The following is a 20,193-nucleotide window of genomic DNA, read 5'->3' on the forward strand; positions in this document are numbered from 1 at the left end:
TCTTTTAACACAATATCATGTACATAGCCATCAAATGCATAGCCCGTATATACCCATTTACAAGATTTTCTGTTTAAAACTAAATCAGCTTGAAACATTTAAAAGTCAGCTTATAGATTCAGAGACATTAGCTTTGACCCATTGTTTATAGATTTTCAATAATCCACCACTGTTGTCACTGTAAACTAGTGTGCAAGAACGGACACCTTGACTGGCATAGCAGCAGTAACTATGAGGGGCAACTGTCATATGTTAATCTATTCAGAATAAAGATCCTATTAGACCAAAACACACTAATTCATCATGACTAAGACAGATTGACAAACTGAATTCTCTGACCTGAAAATCTCTTTCAGAACGGTTTGTGTCAGTGTTTATTTAAATGGTATATAAGATTATAGTATTGTTAATTTAATGTTTTCTGCTGCAGGGCCAGAATTTAATATCTAAAAAATAAAAATTCTTATTTTATTTAATGCATTATTAAATGAATGAGCACCACAGGAGAATTCAGCCTGGTAATTGTCACTGTATTCAAGCAAATTCAATTATCTTCTTACAGCTAGAGAAACAGCAGCAGAAAGAACATTAAAAACCAGCAAAATAATTACTGATAAGGACCTCTGAAACATCCACAGGCAATAACAAATTAAAGTGGAACATAACAGGCTGTGGCATGACAAACCACATACACACACACACACACACACACACACACCGATTTCTACTGTGTCAAAGGCGACATGCACTCATACACACCCAGAACACATTCATTCAGTGCACACATCAGGCAGGAGACACACACACACACCTGAAGGGAAGTAAATCAGTGCAAAACTCAGCCTGAGGACACTTCTAAATTATTAAAAGAGTTGATGTTAACAATGAAACGTTCTTCAAAGTTATTTCCTCTGTTTTTGCACTTTACTTCTTTACGAAGTATTGTGCCAAACACAAATGTGTGTATGGACATGAGTGTGTACTGTACTTTTTTGTTTTTATTCCATAAAATTCAGAACGTATGAAACCTGTTGCTGTAAATTCATACACAATCATTGTGCATGTTTGTCTGTTAGGAATATTTTAAATCTTAGTTTTGAGAATGAAATTATTAGTTCCAACAGTGACTACATGTACATGCACAAAATATTCCAGTTATTCTGAAAAATACAATATTCCTAGTAAGCTGTTTAGATGGCTAAGGAAAATTAATAGATCATTTATATTCTCATTTACAAGCAGCTGCAGATATTCAGATTAACATAATGTAAAAAACAGCGGGCACTGTGATATATATAAATGCAGATCCCTCTGTTCTGGTTGCATAAAGAAGATTTCCTAAAATTAGATTCAAAGAAAATGATTCCCAATATAGGACCTTGCTTACAGTAGCGCAATATATCACAATATATTGAATCGTAACCCTTGTATCGTGAGGCGTATCATATCAGATTCTTTTTTTATTTTTATTAATATTTTGATAACAACAACAACACATACACAACAATGAAACAAAACAACAACAACAAAACAAAACAACACAAACAAACCACCAAAAAGGATAAGGAGGGGTCGGTACAGTAGTATATCAGTTCTTCACAGCATGGGGATCCTTATGTTTCCTGGAGACAAGATTTAAAAAAGGTCCACAATTCATTTGGCCTATTATCCTCTATTAGAGTGGAGGCGGCCTGTTCCATCGATAAAAGCTCCATGAAGTCCTTGCGCCAGTTCTCCATACTAAAACAATTTGGCTTACGTTGTTTCCAGTTCATTAAAATGATCCGTTTAGCTGATAGAAAAGTCAGGGCAATAATTCTTTGTACAGTTTTAGGTTTTTCAGGGTCTATATTTGCACCTAATATACAGGTTATCGGGCAGGGTTTTATATCTATGTTAAGGACACGTGACAAGCTTTCAATAATATCAGATTCTTGCTAATACACGCTCAGAAAAAAACTACTAATAATATTGGCATAATATATTGAATCGTAACCCTTGTATCTTAATCAGAAAATGCTACATTTGGAATAATTCAGAATATCTAAAAATACTGGAAAATGACTGTGAATAAACATAGTCACTGACACAACCTGCAAATATTCAATGCAACATACAATCTGATTCCAATCTGAATCACGATTTTAACTTACTTAAATTTGTATATGTAATAGTACTTCTGCAACTTCTACAACACACGACACTACATAAACTCAATCATGCATAATAACAGCAAAAGCTTTTCCCCGAAGCATCAGCTGAAACTATTTTACTTTCAATCTTCCGGCTCAGATGAAACTAGCTCAGTACCCAATTTTCCCTGTGATTGAGAGTTAACATTGCCACCTCTATACAGGGAATGTTTTTGGCCCTGCTGCCAAGCTAACTGCCCCTCTAAAACAGAAAAATAACACTTGATGTAACTGTAATCAAATGACGCCCAGATGAGACAACCTTCTATGCTGGAAAAGAAGAGGACTGCTGGTGTGACTTTCAGAACTGAAATATCTCGGCATGTATATGTCGACAGCCTTTTTTTTTAATCATGCAAGGCAATGTTTGTTACAGTTTTAGGTTCCTTGTTTATCCGTTAATTCCGTTAAATATCCGTAATGATACTTGTGCATCCCAAAATGGAATAGGATGGGTAGGCAAGAAACTATTCTATTCAATTGCCTGCATTGACTGAATGAGTCCAGGCTCGGTGTGTTACTAACTTTAAATGGTTAGAAAATTGGAAATGTTGATTTACTGAGCTCCTGTGTCACAATGTTCCAGTCTGCTTCCCCTTTCACTTAAAGTATTTCTTCTTGTGGACAGTCTGGCCATGACAAAATCTCTCTATGTGACTTTTTCTCCTTTTCTATTTTATTTGTTTTTCTCCATTGCAGTCTTTGTCTCTGCAAACATTTCTTTTTCTCAATCACATCGCCCTCTCTTTGCACAGTTGTCCTTCTCTTTATTGCCTGTCTGTCGCTTACTCTCCATTATCTTTTCAGTCGGCACTGACCATGGCCTCGCTACCGCAATGTTTTCTTTTTTCCTTTGTTGAATTCCTTTTCAACATTTTTATATCCACTCTCGAAAGGGAAGTCAACCTTAGGCGACCCTGCTTGTCCTTCTCACACAGAGAATACCTACAAAGAAACACACTGCAGCAACTTCATATTTGATCTCGCAGTATTTTTCCCAGTTTCACTATAGTCAGAGCCTTGATCAAAATCAAAGACCGTCAAACTTCATATTATACAAACTTCAAAAATATTTCTCAAATTCCTTCAGCGTTTACTACAGTGTTAGCAGTCATTTTGGTTGAAAAACTTCCCCTGCAGCTACAGTATATTAACTGAAGGATAACAGTTGGCTTTGTAGGGCCAGAGTGATGTCTATGAAACAAACAAGAAGAACTGATTTTACTGACTGTACACTAAATCTGTCTTCGCTAATGTACGGTACATATTTTCAGAGCAACACAGAGGGCTAAACGAATCCAAAACGCAATCACTGTGCACAAGCACTACAACACACACAGCGGTACAGGAGTCACGCTGTGCGTCGATAGCTGCAAGTGTGTGTGTGTGTGTGCGTGTGTGTTTGAAGGGGAATGGGGTGACTCAACAAAAACCTCAAAGCTTGACTGATTCACCCAGCAGAGACATTGAAGAAGACGGCATAAGAGACTTAAAGCTGACAGGGAAACTGATGATGGGAAAGGAAGAAGAAAGAGAAAAACAGAGGCAAAAGAACATGAGCTACAGTACACTCGGAGAGAAATCAGCTCTATATTTTGCCAAAAAACGATTCTGTTTGTATATTCTACCACCGACACCCGGTTTCAGGTGAGTGTTGTACCACCACCGGCACAGTTCCTATAACATTGTTACATCCACCATTCTGTCAGATCTGTGACAAATACTGACAAGCATATTTCATCTATTCCTCAAATACCCCTTGTTGAAACGTTATCTGTAGTTACTCTTTTTCTATTTCACATCAGCAGCACGTTATCATGCCCCTGGTGCCAAGGCCGCATCCCCTTTTGGGTGAAAGAATAGCGCTTTCACATATGTTGACAGGAGAAACCACAATGAAACTAGAAACAACCAGAGCTTAATAACCAAAGCTTTTACTGTGTGATCTTAGGCACATAAGGTACACGGATTATGAATTTTATCTCTCAGTGTGCTAAATAGCTAAATGACGCTTGTGACGGTAACTACTGATGGATACTTAAGGCCAACACTACAATACAGAGAGGAATAGGAGAAAGAATGTAAAAACTATAGAGGGGGAAGGAGATAAGAGGAAGACACACAACAATGAGAGAGCTGGGATACTCGTTTTCATTTTCAGGACACCATCACTAATTGTTCCGAGAAACTGAGGCTGATGTAGGTGGCAAGCCAAATAATAGGAACAGTCCTTCTCTCTCTGTGTTTACACACTTTGCCTCTGCGTTGCACTGGGGACATTTATCACTGTCGTACCCAGCCTTTAATGACCCAATACACATGCTTGTTCAGTCAAAGTGATTTCACCCACTCCCATTATAACCCTCAATTTACTGTCTGATTGTGGGAGAGAGGGATAAAGCTTGTCTGCCAATCATATGTAAGTGACAAAGACAGATGAGTAGAGACGGGAGGAAGGGAGATAACTGGGGTAAGCATGTCACAGTGTCTTACCCAGGTCTCCACGGTAAGGCACTGTTAACCTCAGAGGGACTTTTTCATGGACTGCTTTAAATAATTTCTAAATGAGGCTTCACTATGGTGGCCGTAACAGGACGTCTCAGACTCAGCTGTCATCAGAATAAACTAGTTCAACATGCATTCAAACGCCATTAAAAGGAGGCTAAAAATGAAATATTAAGATAAAAAATTCTTCCATTTCATTTTCATGTATGGCACAGAGATTTTGACAAATGTCCTCCCATCACTTACACTTTTTTAGAGTAATATGTTGCAGATTTTGCCATATTCTCCACAACTATGGCAGACTTGATGGCTATCATTTTACAAATGACAAATTTTGCTTTAGGGAAACCTCAAGTTATCATTTAAATGACAACACTTTGATATAATGCTCATATATTATATATTGAATATCATATACTGTAGCTGATGGGTTGACCAGTGAACCAGTTTTAAAAATATGGTTGATTAGATAAATTCTCATGCTGAGGTGGGAGGAGAGAGGGGGCGGACTGCAGTCGGCTGCCTGACTGTAGTTATTCATCTGCAATCCCAGAAAATCCCCAGATGAGGTGGTTTCACTTGTTATTGATGTTAGCTTTGGTATCCTTCTCTTCCAGCTGATACTCAGAGCAAACAGAGGTTTGGGTGGGATTTACTTGATCTTGTTCCCCCTTGCCGGGTACATTCCTTATCCCTCCTCTAGACCTGCAGCAAAACAAGTCTATTTAGGTTATTGGTGGACCCAAACTAAACATCTATTTCCCCCTCCTCTTCTATTCCTCCTCTGCCTCCATTTCTTCCCACTCAGGGCTGTTGACAGAATTGCTTTTGTACGGCCCATTTATTTCCATCTGCCTCCTCTTCTCTCCCTCCTTTCTCTGCACTTCACCTCCCGTTATTTTCTGTCCTCTCCTCGTCACCTCTGTTCCCTCATTTTTCCCTTTCTTTATTCCCTGTCCCTCAGTTCTCGAGAGTTACCGTATGCAAATTGTAAATTTTTTCGGGAGCACAGATTGGGTCATTAATCTGAATGAATTAGTTATTTTTTTATTTTAGCATTCCTCTCCTAGCTAGCCAACAACAGATAGTTAACGCGGCTAGTTTAGCTCGATTAGCTTTGACAAAATATGAAATACGCTAACAGGTTGGTTGGCATGTTGTTAGCTTGACAGAGTGTTAGGATTTGTAACATTAGCTCTTAAAGACAAGCTAGTGCAAAAATATAAAATGCTGAAGGTATTTTTTTTCTTGTTTCTGAGTTTAACAGGAAAATCTGGTTTCACCAATATCCATTTAATTTCACAACTTTCTATCTGCCTCCTCTTCTCTCCTCCCTCCTCGTTTCTCTTTCCTTTTCTCAAAACTTTCTTTCAAATCTTGTTATGCTAAATATTGTTGTAGCACAAATTAGCTAGCTAACTAGCCTAAAACATATTTTTCTTATGTTGCTTTCAGTTATGCTACAACTTTTCAGAGCACAAGTTAGCTAACTAGCATGAACACAAAAGAAGGTACCATAGCTACAGGCTAGCTCACCTGCACAGGCACCCACCTTTGGGTGAACTCGGAGGGTCAACTTTGACTAGGTAACCATTTGTGTAGCATGTTAGGTAGCATTGTGCTAGACCGTGACATTAGCTACCACGACTTTCCTCTGGGTTAAACATTTTTAGGCAGGAAAAGTGTGGCTCTTTGATTTCACCGCAAATTAGATTTATTCCTGCTATTCCACAGTGGCTCATATACTGTATTCTCTTCGCTACCGTCAGCTGGTTGTGGGGCTGAGTCTCTTCCCTCTCTGCTAACCTTCAGTAACCTTCCCACAGCGGAGTCACTCCTCAGCTCAGGCAGGAAACTCACCATCTGAACAAATGCATCAGGAGGTCACGTTCTGAATCATACCTCTGCTCACTCAGACTGTTCTTACCTCTTTTCCTTAGTTCTTCAATCTGTGGTCACATAAATATTTCCTCTTGTATTTCCTTTTGGTGATTATTTGTCATGTAAGTGATGTTATAATGCTACGTAGCTCGTGTAAGTATCTTTCAGGTAGTCCTACCAGTTAAATACGTACATTAAAGCGTGTGGAGGCAGCCTGTCATCACCGTTTACTGGTTTCACCTGGCCCAGAGAGCTGATAGACTTGGCAGCCGGTGCTCTCTTTTCCTCCTCGCTCCTCTAACAGATGATTCAACACAACACACCCTGCTAATATCTGTTACTATGGGCACCAGGTCTATTGGGTGCATGCAAACATATACTGAATACATGCACAAGTGGAAGCAATGTATGCACATATTCTGAGTGAGAAATAAGGCTTTATTGATTCCCATAGGGAAACTGGGCCCCTGCAGCAGGCAATTATAACAGGAAAACTAGATTTATGGAATTGGGAATGAGGAGCAGTGGAAGTTGACAAAGAAACTACACACATGCCCACACACACCTATTCTCACTGGTGCCTTTCACTGTTTTAAGGAGTGAGTGGGCAGCTCAGCGGTCTATTTTCTGTGTAACAAGACAGAGTAAGTATACAGTGTATTACACCACACCATGTGTTTTCTGGTGTTTTGCCATACATTCAAAAGATAGAGGAAGAAAAAGGAGCTTGTCATTCAGAGGATGTTATTGTGGAGCTGCAGGGCTTGAAATTTCTTTTTTCAATCAAACCAAAGAGTAACAACTAACAGGTTATTTTTCGATTTACATCACCGAAGAGGAAATAATAAATGAAATCAGGCTATTGTTAGAGTGAAAATGTATTATCTGGATTCTCTGTGGCACAATTTGACACATCTAATCTATCATGTACAAGGTGATAATGCCCTCCTACTTTCTCTCCTCGCAGAGATTTTTGATACCACTCTCAATACAGTTTCTTTTTTAATTAAGAACTGTAAAATGTACATTAATGGTAGACAATACAATAAAAATGACCAATGAATGAGTCAAACCAACTACCTGACAAGCTTAATCAAGTAAAAACACTGAACACCAAATAGCAATACGACAACAATATTAAATGTTACAGAGATACTGTGACATCAGGCATGTCAGTTTGGTGTTTAAGCCATCTTGCTTAAGCTAACATTATATAACAGCTGTGTCTGTTCCACACACTCAAGCTCAAAAGTACATAATCTCTTCTTTTACAGTTGGTGATGATAATGCTGTGGTACAGGAACAGAGGAGGAAGAAGATCTAAGATTGACCCACCTTACAAAAGACAAGGTGTAGCTTTGATGTTGCTGTTACAGCCCTATTTATGGTATATAAAACAGTTTGGAGCTTGACCATATTTAAGATCTCAAATTCTAGATTCTAAATTCTAAAAAGTAGTGAAAGCTTTCATGTCATGGAGCGTATAGTATAGTAGGATAGTATCCATCCGATGATGAACTGAGAAGAAAAGAGGTCAAAAGAAATAAAGCTAAATCAACCTGCAAGAGTATTCTGCAATGCATTATTACTGTATGTAAGCATTTAAAAAGACTAAGCTGTTATGTAATCTGTGAGCTGTGCCTTGCACTGCAACACTTGTGCACATTTACACCAACACACTCTACCTGGAGGCATGCGTCTACCCCCATGTATAGAGTACATATTTATGCATACAAAAATGCACGTCTACTTCAGAACATACACAGCCACACACACACTGTCTGTGGCAGTTTGTGTAAGACGATGCAGTGTAGGGGGCTTTGCTGCAAATGACTCTGTAATGATCCCACATGGCGCTGAGTAAAGGCCACAAACACCGACCTGGATTTAAATGGCTAAATTATGAAATTTCCTCCCAAAAACTGACACCTACTCTCTCTAAATGGCTTTAAGCGCAAATAAAGAAAAGAATAGATTAGAGTAGAATAGAATAGGGGTTTTGCAAGGAGAGAAAATGCCTTCAGTGCCACCACAGCTACAATAAAATTTCTCATTTAAATCTCATTCAGTGTGATGCTGTGTAGGCCCATCACACCAGGTGCTTGATGGTTGCTGTTTGATTTAGAGCCAGAGAGACTGGAGACCAACACTTCTAACTGTATTCTACGATACCCAGGTGCCTGTCTGCGCTCGTGCATGTGTACACACACACCTACACACACACACACTTACTGTTTTCTGCAGTAGTGATACTCTCTGTCAGCCAGATGTCTATTAAACTTCTCCATCTATTTATGTCTTTAGCCCATATCTTTCTAACCTTTTGATGCATTATCAGCAGATGGCCGCTATAAATGATGACTACTGTTCAGTCATTTAAATGCTGTGTGTATGTGTTTGCTATGCAGAATGCAGACAGTGCTTGTGCATTGCTTTTATTGACATTTACATTTATGTACATGCAGAGTGTGTACACTGTTTGTTTGTGTGTGCCCTGGCTATTGTCATGTATGCTTGACATGTCATTACACACACACACACCTGCGTACGTTTACCTCACTGTGTGAGAACGGGCTCAGTGCTTTCAGCAGTTAGAGATGTCATCAACTCCCCAGTGCGTAACAGGCTGTTCATTATGAGCCATACAAACACACACACACACACACACACACACACACACACACAGCTGTATGCACATATGCCTAGAGCTTGCAATCACATACAGTAGGATTATATACAAATTTAGAGCACATGAACAACTTAATTTCCTCTCTCTCTCTCTCTCTCTCTCTCTCTCTCTCTCTCTCTCTCTCTCTCTCTCTCTCTCTACATACACCAACACCACCACACACACAGCTGTATGCACATATGCTAGAGCTTGCCAATCACATACAGTAGGACTATATTACAAATGTAGGCACATGAACAACTCCAATTTTCTCTCTCTCTCTCTTCTCTCTCACACACAACACACACACACAGACAGACATGCAGCAGCAGACACTAATTGAGATGTATAATGCTTCATCAACTCTTCTCCCAGTCAAATCAAGTCCCCAAGAAAGAAAATGCTAAAACAGAAATTGGATTTTGAAAATGATATCTGTCTGTCTGACTGACTGTCTGGCTGCCTGTCTGACAGAATTACATGTTAGCATACTGTCTCTCTGACCATCTAACTAGCTGCCTACATGACTCACTAACCTGCTGGTTAATAGGCTTAGTATGCTGTATTTATCTTGACTGGCTGTCTACTGTCTGATTGGCCAAGTTGGTGCTAGCAGAATGACTGAGCAATAGCTTAGTTAGTTAGTATCCATTGGCTAAATGGGCTAACTAGTATAGCTAACTAGACTGAGTAACTAGCATTACAACTGACTCTATGAAATGCTGACAGACTGGTCACTTGACAGTTAAGCTCTGCTAACTCACTTATTGGCTGTCTGACCACCTTGCAACTGGTTGTGTCTGCCTTGATAAATGACTGAATAAATGATCCCTGTTTCCATCAAAGGGGTAAGTGTAGACACTATAGCGGACTACAAGTACTTTGCAGTTCACATCGACAATAAACTGGACTGGGCTAACAACACCCCTCTACAGGAATGGCCAGAGTCATTTAACTGGCGCTTGAAATGTTCTCTGGTTAATGTGCAATAATCGGATTAAGGTGCAAAACTCGGGTCAGTGTGAAATACACTGGCTTATTACATCATTCTTTGTAATACTTCGTAACTTATGTAAGACTGCAATCTTTTAAACTCACTACTATTACTCATTTCATTTCTGTCGGTCACATAGTATGGCATACATTTACTTCTGTCTATATTGTCATATATTGCATATATTGTATTGTAAAGGTACATACTTAGTCTCTTATTATACTTATATTTTTTATTTTTACTTATATGTATATACCTATGTGCTTAGATTTTAACTCATGTGAAGTGTCTTTGAGTTGCTTGAAAAGCGCTCTATAAATTAAATTATTATTATTTATTATTATATATACATTTTCTATTTCTATATATATTGTGTTAGATATTGTAATATAATTACTATTTCTATTCTAGAATAAGGTCCACATAAACAAGTTCATCATTTCACACACATATTATACACTGGAGGCACCATATACATGAGATAGAAGAAGTACTTGAGGCATTTGCAAATAGGCAACTTGTCTTTATTACTTTTATATAATTTGCAACAGCAACTTACAAGCAGTACATGAATGTAATGGAAATCATTGCCAGCAAGGGCTGTAGGCTAGTAGACATATATAAACTTAAATTGCTGGGAGACGGTTTAAATAGTGCTGTAAGCTATTATGAGATAAGACACCGTCTTTCATAGAAAACAAAAGGTGACAGTTTGGGAGGTTTTCACATTAGATGGACCTTCCCTGTGTTTCCAGTTTTTGTGCTTAGCTAAGCTAAACTTATACCAGACCTATCTCTGTACTGGACTATGAAAGAGATAAACTGGGATGGGTAAGATGGCAAACAAATGTGTTTCCCAAAATGTCCAACTGTTCCTTTAACTGACAAATAGGCTATCAGGGCAGCTGATCAATTATCTGACCAACTGACTACACTGAACTGATGAGTTTCTAACTGACCGTCCTAAGCCTGTGACTGATTAACATATAGCCTACTGAAGCCAAGTTACTGACTGATGATTTACAGTAGAGGCTGGATGAGTACTTTGCCTTAAAGACTGGCTGCCTGTCTGAGTGAACCTACCTGTCTACCTGACTGGCTGTCTCAGTGCCGAGTTGGCTGACTGACTACAGGCACCGCCTTGGTCGGCTCAGACACTGAAATGAAAGAAGCCAAATTCTGACAAATGGAGGGTGGTGTGAAAATGATCAAAGGGAAAAGTAGTGAGATGTAGGAGAGAGGGGAAGAGAGAGGGAAGGTCTCAGAGAATTACCCTGCTTAGCATGCTGCTCCACACTTGAAAACATATCCCTCACTCTCTATTTCTCTCTCTCCTTACATCCGCACAGCCCCACATTTATACATATTTATACACACACACACACACACACACACACACACAATGGAAATCCATATCAAGGTGATTCCCCTCCTGCTGTACTTTCTCACTGAATTCAGTCTGACTCTAGGACATAATGAAGCAACATCTACTTCATCAGTATTTGGGGTAACTATGTTTATGTCAGGACAGATGTTTGTCCCTTATACACTTAGATCTGTCTAATCTGTCATCTATCCAAGAGGCCTAATAGAAGTAGGACATCAAAATTAAATGTGAAAATGAAACAGTACATATCAAACATAGAGAATACTTTTTAACACGCTACATGTTATGCATTTAGAAGAGTCTATAGCACCAGCGGGGGATTGAGGTACTTTCCCTCTCACTGCAGACTGAACTTTTAAAACCCCTCGACATCTCCTCTGCACTTTAATTGAAATTCCTATCAGTTGTGTGTCGCTTCGGGAGGAGAGGCAAACAAATGCATTAAACGGGAGAGAAAGAAAAATGAACAGAGAGGATGGACCATGCAGGTGTAAACACAGAGGAATAAGCAAGTGTGGAGACGAATGAAAAAGAAATAAACAGGCAACCATTTTGCTGTCAGTTTGAACTGAACAGACGCTGAAAGTGAAATATACATGGAAGTATATGCATTAAGAATTTCAAGATGAGTCATCATTGTAACATTTTACGGGAAGATAAAAAAAAAACAAACAAAATGAATGAAATTATGAAATGTAAATTTTTCTGGCCTTGGCATTTAATAAGAGATAACGGAACAATTGACACAGGGACCCAAAGTTGGAACTGTGAGGGTTTGTATTTGTGGTTAGGTTTAGTGCCTGGGGAAAGCATTTGGTAATTATGAGGGTCCTTACATGTATGACTAGGACAAAACTTAATAAAAACAACCTTCATCTGGCATATAAATGAGGTTCACAGTTCCAATACGCAATTATCCAATCAAAATATAGCATAATTTATGAAAATCTAAAAAAGAAAAAAAACATGTATGTTTAGTTCACAAATATAGAGCAACAAAAAAATGTGTTCCAAGACTAGAAGTCAGTTGGTCATCTCTCTTTGGCGTCCACTAATGACTTAAAGGACCAGTGTGTAGGATTTAGTGGGATCTAGCAGTGAAGTTGCACATTGCAAAAAACTGAATACTACTTGCCTTCCAAACGTGTAGGAGAAACTGTGGTGGCTGTGAAACTGGCGAAAAAACACAAAAGGCCCTTTTTGGAGCCAGTGTATTTTTTTTCTGCCAATAGATCCTCCTAAATGTTACACACTGGGCCTTTATTACTGACTGGTGGAATCTTAAATAAACTCTTTTCCTTCGATTTGAACTCCAGCTCAGATTGATGTATTTTATCAGTAGGAAACGTAAAGACAAAACTACTAAACATCAAGAGAAGAACAATATTTGCCAATGAAACCTCTCTTATATGTGAGTGTGTATGAATGTACGGCCCACTATTTTTTTCTGTACACCTCTCTTTCTCTTCCACTCTCATTTCCCCATGTTGAACAAACCCTACTTTCTCCTTAATCCCTTTACTGTTTCTGCCATTTGCCCAGTCACTCCTCTCCCTCTCTCTCCCTCTATGATCTTTGTTTACAGAGCAGCCTGTTTAGCCTTAATAAGAGTCATTTCATAATTACTCTCATTAAGTCAACCAACAGGCCCACGAGGGGATCAACAAAAACAAAGGAAGCACTGTGTTGTGGGTAACTGAGAAAAAAGCAGGAATAACATATTTTTACCCCACAAAATCAGAGACGCACCTGAGTGGAAGAATGGTGAAGGTTTGATCTTCTCAAAGCTTCACAGCAAAACTCTTTATACCTTAACAAAGAAGCTCAAACCAGAAACTTACTCCAAAGGCCAAACAAATTGTAGATGAATGTGACTAAAATTCCTCAACTTTTTCTAAGGGTGTGATTATACAGAGGAAAAAAATTGCTGGATAATTTGAACTGACAATTTAAGCTTGACGTCTGATCTCTGTAACTATTTCAAAACTATAACAATAATCAACCAAGGTCACAAGGCGACTTTCCAAGTGACTCAAGGCTGAGTCCAAGTAAAAAAGTAGTTCCTCATAGTTGGTGGAACCATTGGTCTCAAAAGTCACAATATTAATAAGGAATACAGAAAAAACTGAAACAAATCAACAAACCAGTTTAAAGGAATATAACCTGGTAAATGTTCCTAGACTCCTATACAGTTTTTACTTTAAGAAGCCCATATTTTCTGGACAGCACCTCACATGAAACACCCAGGCGAGGACTAACCACTGATCACTGACTGTGTGTGTATGTGTGTATTTGCCTATGGGTTTGCAGTAGAACTAAATATAACCAGTGCCCAGTGTCTCTTAGTGGGTAGTTTTATCCCCCAGGACATTTGTGCCATCCTGTGACTTTTCTTAAGCACTGACAGTGAAAGTAGAAGGTACTCTGAGCTGACCATGATATCATGTTTATAATAAAAATAGGAAGAGAAATGTTCACATCAAGGAGATATCAGTAGAAACAGGAAGCACTTTGCCGATATAGAAGTGATGCAGCAAATTGAACTACAGAAGCTTCATTTTAAACTTTATTAAACTAACTAAATTATTGTATTTTTTTAATTTGTGGTCATATCACGCTTTGTGTCTTCAAGCTAAGTGCAACGCATCCGATAGTTGTTGATATACTGACATTGCTATTCATAAAGCTAAAAAAAGAAATAGCCAGCGGTTTGAGATTAGAAGAGTAAATGTAAGGTTCCACTATGTTTAACTATACTAATTAGTTATCTATCACACACAAGGAACACCATATATGCTAAAAAACAACAACAACAAAACATGACGTTCATCCCTCTGCATCTTTGAGAAAGGTTGATAGGAAATAAAAAATCTGGTGATATTGAGAATTAATACAGTTTTTGGAGTAATTTCTTCTAACTAATTATGTAATGATCATAATTACTAATGTAATTTAATTTAGAGTAACTCTGGAGGTCATTTTTAATGTAGTACTTTGGAATGCTCTGCAAGCTGGCTGTTTCTATGGCAACCCAACCCTCCTTCACAATTTTACCGCTTTGTAATACTTTTTAAGGTTACACTTTCCGGGAACGCATTTTGTTTTTTTGTTTTTACATCTGACAAACATTATACATCTCTGTCTAATTCTCTCTTCCCTCTTCAGTTTTAAATATCATTTCCCCCAACCAGCCATCTTTTTTCTCACCAGCAGCAGCAGCAGGCTATTTCATGCTGCATGTGTAATAAAAGGATTAATTTGTGCTGCTCAGACTCAGAATGGGCAGTAAATGGGACAGAGGGATATAAATAGAGACTACCTCACTCAACACTTTCTATTTCCTGACACAGATTGCTGCAAAAAAAAACTGTTAGCAAAATAATTTCTCCACAATCATCATCATCTCTATTGTTCCTATCATGCATCTTTATTATGATTTGGCTTTGAGGGTTTCTCTGTTTACTGTGTCTGTAACTGTGTCTGTGTCTTCTTGCTTGCTGTGAGTGTGTAAATCTGAACACAGCAGAATAATAACTGTGTGAAGACATGTTGACTGATGTAGTAACATGATGACTAAATACTGACTCAGCATGATACAAGGACAGCAGGTCGAGAGGAGAGTGTGAAACTTACAATATGAAGCAAACACTTTGATGTGAAATACAATTTTGAAGTTAACTACAGTTCCACATACCAGCTTTTTAGGGAGCTTTCCATCACATTTCTTGATCTTTTTAAGTTTGTGCAGTGAAAGTTTTTTAAAAGAGCGTAAGTGGACCTTTGGTTAAGATTATTTTGTCAAACTGCTATGTCCAAGGTCAAGAATAAACTTTCAAGATCATTAATTTGATTGATTAGAGGTACCTTGTGAAGTTTCTGACTACTAGCAGTGCTATAGAGCAGTGTTTTTACAAGTAGGTCCCTGTTTTGTTTGTATTGTGTACGCGCACAAAAACACCCTTACACACACTAGAGCACATGGATAGCGTGATTCATATTCCTGCTACTGGTGCACCGCTATACCACTGATTGACACTTGGCCGCAGTCACTTGCAAACACAGATTTCAAGCTGGCAAACATAATACACAGTTTAAAATAGTAAAAAAATAAATAGAAATTGGCCTTTGGCTTCAGGAATACACACAGTGTGTTTTGGTAGGAAACCCTGAATGAAAACTCCTCTGGCACCAGACTAGTTACCCTCTTCAACTGGGGAGCAGTCAGTCACTGAACAGGAGCCAGTCACGTATGACAACTGAGCGAGTTCAGAAGGAAGCTCTGAAAAAGTGGAGTTAAGTTTATTAAGGAAGGAAAATTGTGTTTTTGTATTTTTACTTATTCATGAATTGATCTTAGCTGTCTTGATGATGTGCAGCAGTAAAATTAGCATCACAGGTCATTTTTAGCCCGGGAACTGTTTTTCTATCATTTGCCTTCTGAATGATTCTACTGAAGTGTTTTTCTGGAGTTAGTTGCATGAATGGCTGCAGTACAGTCCTAACAGGCTGGTAGATTAAATTAGGAAATAAACTTGCTCTACAGAAACAGATGGGAAAAATTGGTGCCAGGCTGAAAATGGTGCCATTAGGCTTTAGGTTGTGGACGTGAAGTATTTACTGCTGATTTGATTTTATTAAATTACTAGCCAAGAGGCTCACAGCTGGCAAAGCACAAATTAGCACTGAGCTAATTTCACTTGTAATCAAAGTCGCTGGTTAAGGGCTGCGGTGAAACATTGATCATGTGTTGGATTTAATGCATCAACCATGTCTGAAACCAGATCCTGGGTTTCTAATTGGGCTGCGGAGGCCTGAAGGTCATGAAACTCAGTGAGCACACAGAGGACTCTGTCACTTCTCAATATGGGGAGAATGCAATCAATAAGGGCGAGACTGGAGTTATGAGGTTGCTGTGTGATGGCAAGGATACGCAGCCTGTCCTTGGCAGAGCCAAAACCCAACAGTACTGCTGAGCCACAACATGTCCTGCTGGATTTACCTCTCTCTCTCTCTTTCTCTCTCTACCCCCCCTTTATTCTGCTCATTAACTGTCATACAAGACTGTCAAACAGAATCAGAGACAAGCAGGCAGACTGCTCAGCGAGGCCTTCAGAAACATAGAGGTGTTGTACCAAAAGTGAAGTAGAGCTGCAGGGCTCGTAGACAGCTGCTCACTTCACAGCAAAAACACGCCTTTGTCACTTGTAATTTTTATTGTGTTTGACTCATGGCCTTTTTTTTCCCACTTTTCTCTTTATCTTTTAACACCATTCCTTTGGTTAAAACCACACAGGGCTCTTGGAACTTTTTGGCTGAAAACAGCTGCCTGCTGGAAATGATGCTGAAAGAGAACCAAAATCAAAACTACTGTGTGAGCTGAAAGAAACTAAAATGCTCAGTAGAGATTAGGGGAACTCAAGTATACAAGTGACCCCTTTTGCATACAGGTAGCCATTGTTAATATAGAAATCATTATCAGTTATAATCTTCCAGATTTATTTCAGAGAAATCAGATGCTAAATCAGATTTAGCATGAGGAATCTAAATTGTACCAATCAGGCCTTAGCAACTGTTGCTATGGTGAAGACACAGCCAGAATCAGACCTGTGGCAAATTATAAGGACTTAGCAGTTCCAGTCAGAAACAAAGGCTGCTAAATTCATTATAGTGAATTGTTTTCAACTGCTGAATGTTTTATTATTTTTCTAAAGTGTAGGATTTAGCTTCAGCTCACCATTAGCAGAGCACGTCCGCAGACTTGTGCCTTAGCCTTTAATCAAAGATTTTTATACAGCTGTCCTTTGAAGTCTTGGAAGTGCTCGAGCTATACACTGTGCATGTACAAAAAGAATGAGGTTTTTATTTCTGGTCCCCCGGACATGTTTCTGTTAATAACAGCACACTGTTAACCTCTGATTACTGTAATCTACTCTCAGATCAGGCACGGCTGATTGAATTAAATAATATTCTAAAAGTACAATTCTTGGTTTGAAGACCTCTGAATAGACATTGTGTATTAGTGAAGCTTTAGTAACTTTGAGTAACTCAGTAGCAGACAGAGATTTTCGGGAAATACCATCAAACAAGTAATTCACAGATTCTGGAAGATATAACACACACATTTCTGACAGGTATGAGCTGCATTTAGGAGGAGAAATATAGACTGTTTCAGCTCAGAGACCGAAACCTCTTTGTCTTTTTGTGACAGACAATAAACTTTGCATTGGACCAACTCCCAACTAAAACTCATGTCTCTCTGAAATCCAATCTTCTCATCTTGCTTCTGGTTTTTCTATTCCCTCTCTTCCTCCAGCTCTCTCCTTATTTTCAGCTCCATTTACTTACTTTATTGTGTATGAAAATGAATATTGCCAGCCAAGTTAAAAAATGTCAAAATCAACTGTTGACAGCACGCTGTATCTTTATCTTATGGTGACATATTTAAAATGTTTCTAAAAGTGGAGACTTTTAGAGTTCTTGTTTACCCATACTGGAACAGGATTGGTTCGTTACTGGATTCATGTATTAAATCAGACAACGTCGGCACGATAACAGGAAGAGACGATGCAGCTCCTTTTGAAGCTGCTGGAAAACTGCTCACAAACCTTTGAACACATCATGCAAAGTGACCTAAATTCAGAAATCCCATTTTTTCCTAATTTCATGCTGATAACAAAAACATCCCATTTGAGTGTCTTTCACTGTGCCAAACCCCCCTCTGAGTCCAAATGACTGTAGGAGCAGAAATGTGTGTAAAATTAAACTGTACCATCCAGAAGAAAACTGACACTCTCAGCTTTAAAGTAAATCTTGCTTAAACTTCATGAAACTCTGTATGTTTTCATCTTTTACTCACATAAAACCACTGATCTAGAATCACAGGTTGGTGTGTCGGTGTGTTGTTTATGAGCAGGATTGTTTTAAGGGTCTGTGGAGCGCTGAGTTTTGTAGTTTCTTTGGGCTTCCAGCAAGAAAAACAACCCTTGCTTCTTTGTTACCATCTTTATAAACCACAGTGAAGGATAAAGGACAGAACAGTAAATCAGTTTAATGCTCTGCAACAAACAAATAGAAAAGGTTGAAACTTATTGACTATGAAAGAACACCCATTCATCAATAGGCTTCACAATACAGGGGGGAAACAACACAAACAGCGTGCTGCTGTAGTTTGTTCCAGGTGGTGCTGTGTCTGTCTGTACTTCTTGGCGTTAACAAACACACGCACACACATACAGCACATGCACACAAACCATATTCAGCCACAGCATCAATACAGGTAACATTTACTGTCAGATGGCGACAACATAATGAGAAAACACGGCTTGACCTTCGCTAGTGCAGCGGGGGGAAATGGCAAAGCACAGCATAATATTCTCTGACAAACAAATGAAAGTCAGAGGAAATGTATCCCCAGCTGAAAGAACCAAACAGCAAATGTATGGTGCCGTTTACCCACAGGCATCATCACGGTATGGAAATATACATAAAATCATAAAAAAATATACCTGATGTGTTTTTGCAAAGAATATTCCAATAAGTAAATCTCAACATGTGCCACTATTAACTATTTCTAACCTGTTTGTTTATCTGTATGTATGTTGTTTTTTAATTGTAGTTTAACAGAAACCTTAATGGTAACTTTGCGAAGCAGCTGGAAGATCACAAAATCATGCAATAATCCATCTTGCCAGGCTTCTAGCTATGTGCTTGTGTCCAACCACAGAAGTAACGGACCAATAGATGTGTGTGACAATGTGTGTGAGAATATTTCTTCATTTAAAGAAGAGCAAAGAACGGCACTGAAGGCTTTTTCTTGATGGGACATTTTTTTTGCTTTCCTGACTGGCACATATCAGCTAAATTACAATCTAACATTCTGGAGTCTCTAAATGAATTAATTGCCTCAGGGATCAATAGATATTAGTTTTTGAAGTCAGATATTTTAAGTTGATATCTTTTGCCAGTATTCATTGTCATTTCCTACCAAAGTATTCAGTGCTTGCAGTGGATTTATATTTCTGTGAATGCCAAAAGGCCTTCGAACCAGCATCTAGACAAAAACCATTAACTTGAAGTGTTGAAAGTGTTTTTTTCAGGCAGGGTGACCACTACACCCACTGTATTCAGTGGTGAGGAATCACTTTTAAATTAACTGCCACATCCTTTAAATCAGGGGTCTCAAACTCAAATTGGAGCTTTTGCATACATTTGTGCCAAACTAGATACATTTTTCAAAATAGTTATAATTGTATATGGAGAGGTTGTTGTTTCATAAATTGATATGAAACAACTAGGGAACCGTAAAAAGGCAGACGGCCACTGGACAGTTTGAAATACCTGCTTTAAATTAACTGGTAAGCTAAAAAATAAAAAAAATAAATATGAATTTTAATGTCAATGGATGCTCAACGTAGTCATCCATGATTGATAGTGCAACACTAAACTGCTGTAAAATACTTATAAAAAACTTCCACCTCCTGTACTGTGTGTTTCTGATGTTATATGTAAAATAAGTGCATAAACATGTCCTATTCACACCTTAATACACTGATGGCAGAGGCTGCCA

At 38.5% G+C, this 20,193-nt stretch overlaps 1 protein-coding gene across 1 annotated transcript in view; it reads right to left on the reverse strand.

Moving 5' to 3' along the window:
- Positions 1-20,193, reverse strand: part of bsna (bassoon presynaptic cytomatrix protein a) — a 137,455-nt gene that overhangs the window by 108,388 nt on the left and 8,874 nt on the right. The gene's annotated exons all lie outside the window — the stretch shown is intronic.

The sequence above is a fragment of the Morone saxatilis genome, unplaced genomic scaffold (genome assembly GCF_004916995.1).
Source record: "Morone saxatilis isolate NCDOM2014 unplaced genomic scaffold, NCSU_SB_2.0 Contig15, whole genome shotgun sequence".
Taxonomy (NCBI): domain Eukaryota; kingdom Metazoa; phylum Chordata; class Actinopteri; family Moronidae; genus Morone; species Morone saxatilis.